The sequence below is a fragment of the Cupressus sempervirens genome, chromosome 4 (assembly GCF_028749045.1).
Source record: "Cupressus sempervirens isolate cs-2001-9-10 chromosome 4, ASM2874904v1, whole genome shotgun sequence".
Lineage (NCBI taxonomy): Eukaryota > Viridiplantae > Streptophyta > Pinopsida > Cupressales > Cupressaceae > Cupressus > Cupressus sempervirens.
Window position 1 is genome coordinate 51,647,950 of NC_143121.1, and position 11,952 is coordinate 51,659,901.

At 36.6% G+C, this 11,952-nt stretch overlaps 1 long non-coding RNA gene across 1 annotated transcript; it reads left to right on the plus strand.

Annotated features, from left to right (window-relative positions):
- Positions 1-11,266: 11,266 nt before the first annotated feature.
- Positions 11,267-11,711, plus strand: LOC149559888 (uncharacterized). The gene is made up of 2 exons (XR_016363319.1): positions 11,267-11,307; positions 11,394-11,711. It is a non-coding gene; the product is annotated as an uncharacterized LOC149559888 (long non-coding RNA).
- The last annotated feature ends 241 nt before the right edge of the window (positions 11,712-11,952 follow it).

Consider the following 11,952-nt stretch of genomic DNA (forward strand, 5'->3'; position numbering starts at 1 on the left):
TTGTCACCTCATCTTCATTCTTCTATTATTTTGCATGGTTCTGACCCCATGCACAAAAGCATTTAGTTTTTTTTTTTTTCCATTAACAATCATTCTTTTAGAGTTGTTAATGTTTATGCTCCTAATGATGTTGTGGAAAGATCTCAATTGTGGGGTTAGCTAGTTGACAACTTGCCTCTAGCTACTTGGGTTATGTGTGGTGACTTTAATATGGTTGAGTTGGCCTCTGACAAATATGGCATTTTTCCTTTTCGCTAGATATTTGAGGAAAGGGAAGCCTGGTACTACATGCACAATAAATTGGGCCTTTTTTATCCCAATACTAACTGTCGCCAACATAGTGGGGTTTGGCACATTTGGTTCAACTTTCAAGCTAGCTTTGACCACATTTTAAAGAATCTCGATCGTGCCATAATTACTGCACAATCATTTTTCTCCTTTTCTGAGGATTGAGATTTACTTATCATTCCCTTGCTAGATGTGACATTATCTAACCACTATCCCATTTATTTTTCCATTTCATGGCAAACAACTATCCAAAAAATTGGCATGTTGCAATTCTTCCTCAACACATCTATGTTGATGCATGCTTCCACTATTGCTCATATCCTACATGTCTAGAATTTGGAGCCATGTCCACATTCCCAGACAGGGTGGATTTAGTGGTGGAATGATGCCATTACTAGAACCACTTATTTTCTATGCATTTATGGATGACAGTTAGCAATTTTCAGAAGGTAGTCTTATGAATCTACTACTTCTACACTCAAAAAAGTTTTTGAGGCTTGATGTTGATTTGCAAATTCAACTTGCCAAACTTCGCCACGACAAACAAGTTGCGGATAATTATGCAGCTCAGGCAGCCCAAATCAAAACTCACCTCCATTCATTGAAGGGTGGGTTTTAGCTTCGAAGGAGTTCTTCTAGGCTCTTCAAGCTTGTCATACCAATTTTGGGATTTAAAAAATCAAACAAGGCAATTCTATTCTCTCCAGTCTCTTTGACATTCTGCAAGCATTTATTCATCACTATGAGAATATTTTTGCTTCGTAGGGAAATTCGGTTGCTCGAGAGGAAGCTCTTAGAAAGTGTATTTTTGTTACTCTAAACTGCCTAGTAGTTGAGCAATGTGCTTTCTATGAGCAACTTATTACCCTTCGAGACCTAAAAGAGGCAATTTTCTCATGGTAGGTGATAAGTCCCCTAGGTGTGATGGGTTCCCTTGTAAATTTTACAAACAACTATGGGAATATATCGGTCTTGATCTATAAAAATTTTATCTTGAAGCCTATCATTCTAAAAGTCTAGAGCTATTATCAACAATGGAAACATTAAATTCATACCTAAAGCTAGAGATCTAAAGGATATTTACAATTGGTAGCCTATTACCCTTTTGAATGTGTCATATAAGATCATTGCTAAGGAAATTTCTCTCAAAATTTGCCACCTCCTACCTTTAATTGTGCAACCTAAGCAAACTAGATTTATCAAGTCCAAATATATTCTTGACAACATTATTGCTATCTAGGAAGGAATGGAGTGGGCTTGCAAGTCCAAGCAGCCAACTATTTTTTTTAAAATAAATTTTGCAAAAGCCTATGACCAGATTGAATGGCCTTTCATTTTGGCTATGCTCAGAGCTATTGGTTTTGGTCCCAATTTTCTACAATTTGTGGAGATGCTCTTTGGAGATGCTAATGCTTGTATTACCATCAATAGCTTCCAATCTAACACCTTTGGGCTTTTTTGTTCCATTAGGAAAGGTTTCCCTCTAGTTCTGGTGCTTTATGTTCTTGTTGTTGAAGTGTTTGGTTATTTGCTAGACCACTCTGTGTCTTCTGGTTAGGTTCATGGAATTTCTTTGCCAGAATCCTCTTCCCAGTTGGTCAATGGTCATTTTGCTGATGATTCCTTGCTCTGTTATTCAATGGCATAAAATGCTCTATTATCGCCATTCTTTTTTACCAATGCCACCTTAGTAGAATCAATTTGAATGGAAATGGGTCACTCATGGGGATATCTTCCGCTTTCCAGACATTCCTTTTGCCTTTCAAGTGTTGCCAACAAATCTGTGGAATGTAGTGCTTGCCAAGATTACTAAGAAGCTAGATTATTGGCTAAATAAACTGATTTCTCTTGTGGGAAAATTCTAGATTTTCTTGAAAGTCCTTGCGGCTACACATGTCTATTATTCTTCTTGTTGGGCTCCTTCAAAAGCCTCCTATCAGAAATTAGAGAGATTCCTCTGTGATTTTCTCTGGGCCTCTAGTTCTGATCATCATGGCTTTTATAGAGTTGCTTGGGATTTTTGTTGTCTCCCAAAAGAGTCTGGAGGCCTTGACCTTCTCGCCACATAGAAGCAAGGTCTTTCTCTATGTGCCAAATGGATTATTTGTGCCCTCACCAGAGATGAAGCCTAGAAGATTTTGGTTCGATATTGCATTTCTTTCAGATTTCCCATTAACAAGCCTGCATGGAAGGGGATTGGCTTTCATGTCCTTCTCATCATGTGAGAACCCGTGCTTATACATGGCTCTTTTGTTATCAAGAGCATATGGAAAGCTTGGGAAGTTGTCAAGCCTTGTCTTTGTTGGTCTAGTAATGAGTTTCATGATGGGCTCTCTTTGAACCAATAGAACATCTGGTGGTCTCCCCTATTTGCCATCCAGGGTATTCCTCTTGCCAAGAATCAAGGTGCTAGAGCTCTGCTTTTTTTCAAATGAGGCATCAAAACTCCTAAAGATCTTTTCTTTAGGATTTTCATGAGTTTCAAATCTTGGGAAGATATTTAAATCTAGTATCATCTTACCCATTAAGATCAGCAAACTTTTGACTTCTTGCTTTCTATAATTCTAGGGCACTTAATTCATAAAGTGGGTATTCAGTCTGTTAGACCTTGGTGGATTGATTGGAAGTGGTATCCTGCCACTCCTTTCACTAGTTACAAACCAAGTCTGGGTTATAGATGTCTTTCTCCCCATCCATCGATGGTGGATATGCTCAATCAGAGATGACATTTGCAATCTTATCTTTCTAAATGGAGAAAGCACTTTGACATATTTGGGGTGCTATTATAGAACCCAAGACTGGCCATTATGCTTTGTGCTTGGTTTTTCAAGGGCTTCCCCTTGGGCCTTAGCTCAATCATATTGGGGTTTCGGATCCTAGGTGTCCTTTCTGTGGCCAACCAGAGTCCTTCCTACATATTTTTTAGTTTTGGAGACGTGCTCAAAATTATTGGCATTTGATTCATGGTTTTTTAAGCCATTTTGGCCTGAACCATTTTCTTGGTACATCGCTATTTTGGGTGATTCCCCCAAGATCCCTTAAAAATTTACCCAAATTTGGGATACCTTCAAGATGGAGATTTTGTTCACTCTGTGGAAATATAGAAATGTTGTTCAAGTTTCTCTCAAAGTGCTATGTACACTAAAACGTGCATTTGTAATAATATAATGATGTAGGTTCAAGTACAAGAAAACAAGGTGGCCCACCTTCAAGAGATTCTCAATTACTGGGGAAATGTCCCTTGTACTATTGCCAGGGTACCTCCAGATGCCTCAGTTGATAGCTTAATTCCTAGAGGCCGCTGCTAGAGGCACAACTCTTCAAGTTGTTGCTCGCATACTTTGTGTTCTCAGGCTTCCTGCCACTGCTCTCCCAGTGGTGGCAATGATGGATGGAGGAACCACTCAGTTTCCTTGCCCCATGGTGGCATTGGCTGGTCCCCAGCTCCTCCTCTTGACACTCGGTGAGTGATTTTTGGGAAATGGCTTTTTCGCCTAGAACTAGCCATTTCACCTCCTCGGCCTGATATGAAGGATGCTGACCAAGCCACTGATGTTGTTGATGTTTCTGTAGGTAGATGGACTATTCCCAGTCTGCCTCCCAATCCCAAGGATGATTGGGGTTTTCATGAAAGAGATGAGCCACCTCCCTCAACAAGCACTACTTTAGTCACCTGAGGGTTGCTTTATATGTTTTTCTTCGATGAATAGTTAATGTTTCTGGCTTTGGCCATGTGAACTCTCACAGGGTGATCTTGTATCCCCAACTTTTTTTTGTGAGTTGTAATCTTAATATATTATTTATTAATAGAAAAGGACTATTCATCAAAAAATAGGCAAAAGTGTGTTGCCCAGATATCAAAATTGCCTCAATTCTTACCTTTTGAGCTATGGTTATTCTCAAAATATGCCTCATTTTAAGCATTAAAATAGCCACTTTCCATTATATTTTTTGAGAAATTTTTCCCTTTAAATATCTCCAACTCATTCCCAGCTTCGTCCAGCACTTCAAATTTTCAAAATCCAACTTCCGAGTCAAAAGTTGTCACAAGTTAATGGAAGGAATCAAAATATGTAATTTCAATCAAAATCTTAATCATTATCTTTAAAGAGGTTAAGATAAAATTCCAAAATACATAATCTAAACCATTAAACTTAATTTATTAACCTTTAAAAAGGTTAAGATTTGGGGTCCAAAACACATGTTTCACTTTGAAATCTTAACCTCTCCATTAAAACGAGGTTAGGATAAATTTCCAAAATATGTATTCTAAACCATAACCTTAACCTCTCATCCAAAAAGGTTGAGGTTAGAGACTCAAAACACATATTTTTCAGATAGATATTAACTTCCTTCTCCAAATGATAAGGAATAAGAGTTAAGAGTTGGATCAACTCAATGATCAAGTGCAGATGATGTTGGCATGTAGTTATGAATTCTTAGATTATGATTACCCCTCCATTGGATGGTGCAGTATGAATATTCTATTGTGATGTTTCACGACTTTCATCATGCTCCAAGCTATGTCTTATTGAAGTATCTTGTTCTTCCTTCACAATGCCAATGCAAAAGGTAAAGGTATAACGATTATGTATAGAAGATAATATATGAAGCACTAATGGTTTGAGATAACAGATTGATGCAAAGAGTGGACATCTCTTCAACAAGGTGGGACTGAACCACTTTTCTATACCAACTTTTCCCCTCAATACATTTGCAACTTTGAACTTCCCTCACACACACAAATTTCAAATGTGCCAAAGGCCTGCACACAAACTATTCGACATAATGCTCCTCAATGCACTATCATTGGAGTCAAAATTCATAGGGTGAGTGTGGAAGAATAGGTGAACAAGTCTGAATATCTTTTAAAAAGAAAATTGTGTTGTTGGGCCCATAGAAAAATCCAAGGATGTGGCCTACTTTACAAACTCCTCTCTCTACACTCCAGTTTGTGGCATATGAATAGTAATAGAGATAAAGCATGCAAATTGTTTGATATCATTCCCATCAGTATAACCAAAGGCATAACATATGATCTATTTTGATTAAGTAATTCAATGCTCCTACCCATAGCTTCCAATGGAGAACATTGGTATTTGCCATAGTCAAGGCATATTAACCATTTGATAAAATATTTGTGCATTAGCCCAATCATGGATAGAGAACATGAAGTGTTTGACCAACCTCCCTTCATCTTCCAGCCCAAATGCATGGAGATCAATGATAGGTGCAAACAAAAATAAGGCACGAGAGTTGTTTTATTTGAGTTTCTTATCCTCAACTGGACCATGGCCAAGCACGTGAACTATTTGGAAAAATTCTCTCATAGCTCCAGTTGATAGCATTAAGTGTTTTTCAATTTTGCAACCTTCTTCAAATGGAAGTGTGAAATATAGGTGGACGTGCCATGAAGAACATGGGAGGTGATGTGTGTGACATGAATAGCATAGTGCCATGAAACCAGGATGGAGTTGTAATAACCTCAAAGACATCTGACTTGTTTGATTGAATGCATTGAAGGCCATATTATCACTATTTGAAAGAATGACTCAGAGATTCATAAATTTTATCAAGAATTCCTCTTGGGAGTTTCTAATGATGGAAGAGTTGAATTAATGCTGATGCAAAGAAGATAGTACCAACTCTCTTGGGTTCCAAGTGTTGAGAAAATGTCAACTATTTCTTCTAACAATATTCTCTATTTTGCAGATTTGAAGACATAATCCCAATTGAATTGGAAAGTTTGTGGTCTTACATAGTGAGGACTCATCTTAGTAAAGAAGAGGGATCCTCTTGTACATGTCATTTTGATAAGGCCAATACCTTATCCTTTATGTGATGTAATGGTTTTAATTCTCTATCTTTGTAACCAGTGACTTGTGTCATTTTGGGGTTAATTTTGTAGAAGTTAATTAACCCCTCCCAAAACACATGATTGAGAGGTAGTTATAACCACAAGAGGGTGGTTCTTAACTTCTATCTCTATAAAAGGGATCATTTGGCTTTGTAAAGGGACATTTTGGACTTTAGAAAAAGGGAGCACTATGCTAAAATTTTGATTAGAAGATGATATTTGGAAAGTGTGTACAAATTTTGTCTTTGTAATCAGAAATTCCTCTTAGGTTCTTGGTGCAAGAAAATAAAGGAATGTGCAATTTGAGTTCTCTTCTTTTGAATCTAAATTGTTAGAAATGGTGATTCTCTTTGCAGTGAGCATTCTCACGATATTGTATAGATGTTTATGAATATTTGGATCATCATTATGCTAGTAATAGTTCTCAAGCATAGACCTTGATTGTTGTTAGTAGCGGTTTTAAGTTAGTCCAAGAAAGCTTTGAAGTCATGTAGTGCATTCATCATCAATGGCTTTCTATTTATCTTTTAAAGTTTTATTTCACTTTTATTTGAAAAACTTTAAAATGATATCATATGAGGGAGTTGCCCCTCTAAACGCAAAGGAAGGCTGCATATCAAGGGCTTATCCAACTGTTGTGAACAATTTGTCACATACACTTCGCTAGGCCATTTTCAAGTGAGAAATTTGTTTACGAACAAATTTTTGGTGACTCTACTGGGGAGATCAAAATAAGAAAGATTAATCAGTCACCTATGATGAAACAACAAGGTATTGCCACATGAGAATGTGCTTCCAGTTGTACAACCAAATCTTGGTTTCTAAGACACATAGGAAGATTTTACTTCATATTTGAACACTCTAGCCTCGAGGTGTAGACAAACTGCTCAACAATACCATCAGGTGAATCGAGTTCTAGAAGAAGAAGAAGAAGAAGGGGAATTCAAGGAAATATTGCAGAGAGCTCCTATTGGTCAAAATATTGTGTTGATTGAAAGAATAGTTGCTATTCGAAGAAGAAACAGGTAAAATCTTGGTCCCATCCAAGATTATGCGAACAATAACCAGTAACATGGTTGGTAAAAGGTACCTTCCCTTGAATGAAGGTTGGAGACTCTATCTAAAAGATTAAATTATTGGCGACTCTATTTGAGGTTCGAATTCAAAAATGGTTTGGTACAAAGGGAAAATTTAAAGTGAGAGTGATAGGGACAATGATGATGAATGCTTTTCATATCCCAAGAAATAGATTCCTGATGAGCCTCTGTAAGTTGAATTCTTGAAGAATTTCTATGGTGCCAGGAGGCTAGATCCTAGAATGGCTCATCCTTGCTGTAAATTTTTCTAAAGATTGAAGAAGACGATGGAAAAGATTATGATTTTATTTCTCATGATCAAGAATACGTTTTAGTAAAATCTTCAACATATAAAGATAAAGAAGGTCTTTTTGAAAAATGTCTTTCATCTAAATCAGCAATGAATAATAATGGAAATGTCTCTCATTCACCTATCTCTCAACCAAATCAGATTTTTGTTGATCATAAGAAAGCTAGCTTATTGAAGAGTCTCTATGGTGGGTAGAAACTAGATCTAGAAAAGATTCATCTATCTTTGCTTCAAACTTTGCAAAAGATAGATGAAGAAGATGGTAAAGATAATCAGTTTTTCTTCTATAAGGAAGACCTTGATTATAAAAATAATTCATGTGAATCAAGGATAGATAATGGTGGTCAGAAAAGTAGCCCAACGCATGCACCTATTTCTCATCAAAATCATACTCTCATTGATCCTAATTAGGTTGAGTTTTTAAAAAGCTTCTATGGCAATGCATGCTTGGATCCTAACAAAGTAGATCCTTCTTTAATTTGAACATGACAAGAACTTGAGAAAGAAGACCCATGCAATAATTATTTTCTTGGTAGTAGAACATCTCCCGATCCAAAGGTTAGAAAGGACTCATCTAAATTTTCATGCACGAAAGAAGACATGGATTTTATGTCTAATCAAGGAGAGGGTCGAGAAATGGAGTCTATAGGTGAAGAAGGGTTTGCTAATGTATCAAGGCATCACTGTGAAAATTTCAATACTTAGGAGAACATATTCAATCATCTCAATCCTAATGAGAAAAAAAAGGAAATATCAAATGTTTCTCAAGGAACTACACAACATATGATTAAAGATGAGGGAATTGTGGATCAAGGTGAATTTAATACTACTTTTATTCCTATTTGGTGCCTCAATTCTTTATATGACGACTTCCTATGTGGAGAAGATCTTCCTATTCATCCTTCTATGATCATTCAAGTTAAGGATCTATTGACAACATCAATACTTCAGATGTTATGGCACAATCTGAAAACATTACCATTGATAAAGAAATCACCTCAAGTGAAATCTTGCAGACATCTCCGTTAACTCCTGAGATTGAAGTCTTTACTTTTGAGGATGTTGACGAGTTTTCAGAAAGTGGTATGATCATCACAAGAGTAGACGATCATCTTCAAGAGAAAGATAATGAGTTGTCAAGAAATCCTTCTCAAGGTTACATGCAAGTGGAATATGAAGCTTTCCCATTTTGTGAAGATGGTCATCAAGAAGAATCCACGAACCAAGTTTGTGAAAACATGGATGAAAATTTAATAATAGGTACGATGGAAATGGGAATTAAAGATAGGCTTCAAGTAAGAGAATATGACACATCAAGTTCTCACTCTTCCTCATGCATGAAACCTAAATTTGAAGCATTCAAGTTCACAAGTGGAGACCATAATTAAGAAAACATTGTGATGGTATCTCACACTAGAGAAGTACTTGGCCTTGCAGAAATGTGTTGTGATCTAATGATTGAAAAATGTGAAGATAAAGGCATAGATGATGATGCTCTTTTAAAATAATTTCCCTTACATCAATATCAACTGATGATCAATTCTCCTGATCAGATAGACTCATTAGAGAATGTGCGCACCAAAATGGAAAGGATGATTGTTTCTTCTTTGAGTGATCTAATGGGAGAAGAGGAAGAAATACATCATGGGAAGATCCCATGTGACAAGGATGTGTATTCATATTAGAATAATTTCATAGAGAATACAAACACAATCATCCTCGTGGAAAAGAAAGAGTGTTTGGTGTCAAAAATAAGTTTAGAAATTCATGATGACCAATCACTAGAATTTCAAGTAGAAGGCTTGTCAAGTGGAGAAAAGTATCATAAATGCATTTATAAATTTGAGAGCCTTATCCTTCAACTCTTTCAAAATGAAGTCATGAATGGCATGCAACATGAAGCAGAGTTGATTCTAAAGTCAGAGATGGGCATATGCACCGAGTTGTGGTGCCAAAAAGATGAAAAGGAAATTTTTTTTTCCTATTTTAAAAAGCGTGCACACGCTATGGCTTGGGCACCACCATTTGCCAAAATGCCTCCTCGTCGATGAAATTCAAGAACACAAGCGCACCCACGACGACACCATAAGTGATATAAACCTAACTTTGCATTGTTTGATATATTTTTCATATTGTTTTGTAAGTTTTTTATATTCTTTTGTAGGGTTTTTACAAATTTCATTTAGATTTTTTTATTTATTTGAATTTCAATTGATTTTTTATCAGGAAATGTTCATAATCAACCAGAAAATCCACAAGAACATCAAAACCCTCAAGAACCCCAAAACCAAAACCCTCCTCAAGAAGAAGAACAAATTCCACAACCCGAACCAATTGCAAGACCTCCACCAGGCACACAAGAAAATATAAGAAATGAAATAGAGAGAGGCAAAACTGAATTAGAAGGAATCATTGCTTGGTTGAAAGAATCCAGACAAACCAATCCAATGAGGGCTCAATTGGCATCATCCCTCGAATCCATTAACACTCAGATAGCCTCAGTTAGTGGTCAGTTAGATATTTGGCGGGCTAAGAGGGATGAACAAAAAAGATTTTATGCAAATAAATTGTCATATGAAGATGTTAGAAAAAAGGAAATACCAAAAGGTAGTATATGTGCATTATTTAGAAAACCCAGTGAGCAAAATACTGTTAGAGAGGGTACTAAACGATTCCCCATCCATTGGTGCATACATGATGCTATTAGAAATAATTTTTCAAAAAATTATATTGTGAGTTTGTCCTTGGGGAGATCCCCAATTATTTTGATATGTTAGACTCCTAGGGTAGAGGTGGGGGGTCATCATTTGAGAGGCCCAGAGCACGTCGTGACCCTAATGTAGTTAGGGCACCCGTGGTCCATCCACAGTGTGAGCATGTGATTATTCCTTCAGTTGTGAAGGAACATGTAGAGGCCAGCACTCTAGAGACCATTAATGCTTTGACACAGACCCCCATCCATTCCATGAGCCCATTAGTTGAGGGGGAGCCTTCTATACGTCATGGTCACATGTGCACTTCATGCGGATCCCTATGCACATTTGGCACTCATGTCGGAGATGGTGCAGATGATGGGCTTGTCACCGATCAGTTCCTGAAGGAGATATTTGGCATTGACACATAGGTAAATTACTAATTTGATCACATTTCATACGTATAGTGAATGATTAATTAATTAGGATTTATTGACATTGTTCAAAATTTAGGGTCAAAGTGTTCCAGGGCCTTGCAGCGATCCTCCAGGCCCATTTTTTGTCCCTTCAACGAGTCCTGAGGTATGTATCAATTTAATCATTTTAATTAATACATATATTTATTACGTAATCATATTAAGGATTGACCAAAAAAAATATGCATGTGCGTCAGTTCTCCACAGGACCCTCAACCTTTACCACAGACGCAGAGCAGAGACATCATACGAGCTTCACACAGGTACAGTTGTTTCATGTTAATTTAATTCATTTGATTATATTTATTCCATATTTCATGTTAGATATAACGTGTATTGTATGACATGCAGCTCATGATGTTGAACACTCCTCCTCATCTACGACAGTCTGTTGATAGTGGAGTGGCCGCAGCTGTGGCTAGCTCATAGCCACTGACGGAGGTATGAAAGAATTTTTTTCATTTTAGTTGTTGTTTATAATAGTTAATCTCAAAATTTCTAATGTTATTTATAAGTGATTATATTTATTGAATTGTTGTAGGGTCTTGTCACGCCTGATCATCCATGAGCATTTGAGGTGGACTTACAGAGTGACTATTTGTTGGCGGTAAGAAAATAATTGATTTTGTGAGTACATATATTTGATTTCAACGTATAATAAATATTGATTCATATCTACTTTATTTGTATCAGTTGGACCTGGAGAAGAGCCTCAACAAGAGGTCAAGTGAGCGTGTCAGGAGGGCCCCGTCATCTCCACTGTCTCCCTCCACACGACGGCAGAGGACGTCGAGAGACTTGTTTCCTTCCCCTCGTGGGAAGGAAAAGATGTAGTTGAGATATTTGATACATATATATAGAGACTTGTTTCCTTCCCCATGTATATATATAGGCATCTGAGAGACATATTCGATACACATTTGATGTACATATGACATTCTATATTTGATGTATGACATATTTGATGTATGACATTAATGGTTAATATATGATATGTTTGTTCATATACGACATTATTGGTTATCATAATATATTATGTTTTTATTAATGTATATGACATTATTGGTTATCATTTTATATTATATGTTTGTTCATGTATGACGTTAAATTAGATATGTTCGTGTATGACATTAAATTAGATATGTGCATGTATGAAATTAAATTCAATTGCTAGAGAGTTGCCATTATGTCTACCAACTAGTAGATGTTCTTTTTTTCTTTATTAGTATTTCTCAAAAACTACAAAGAAGTT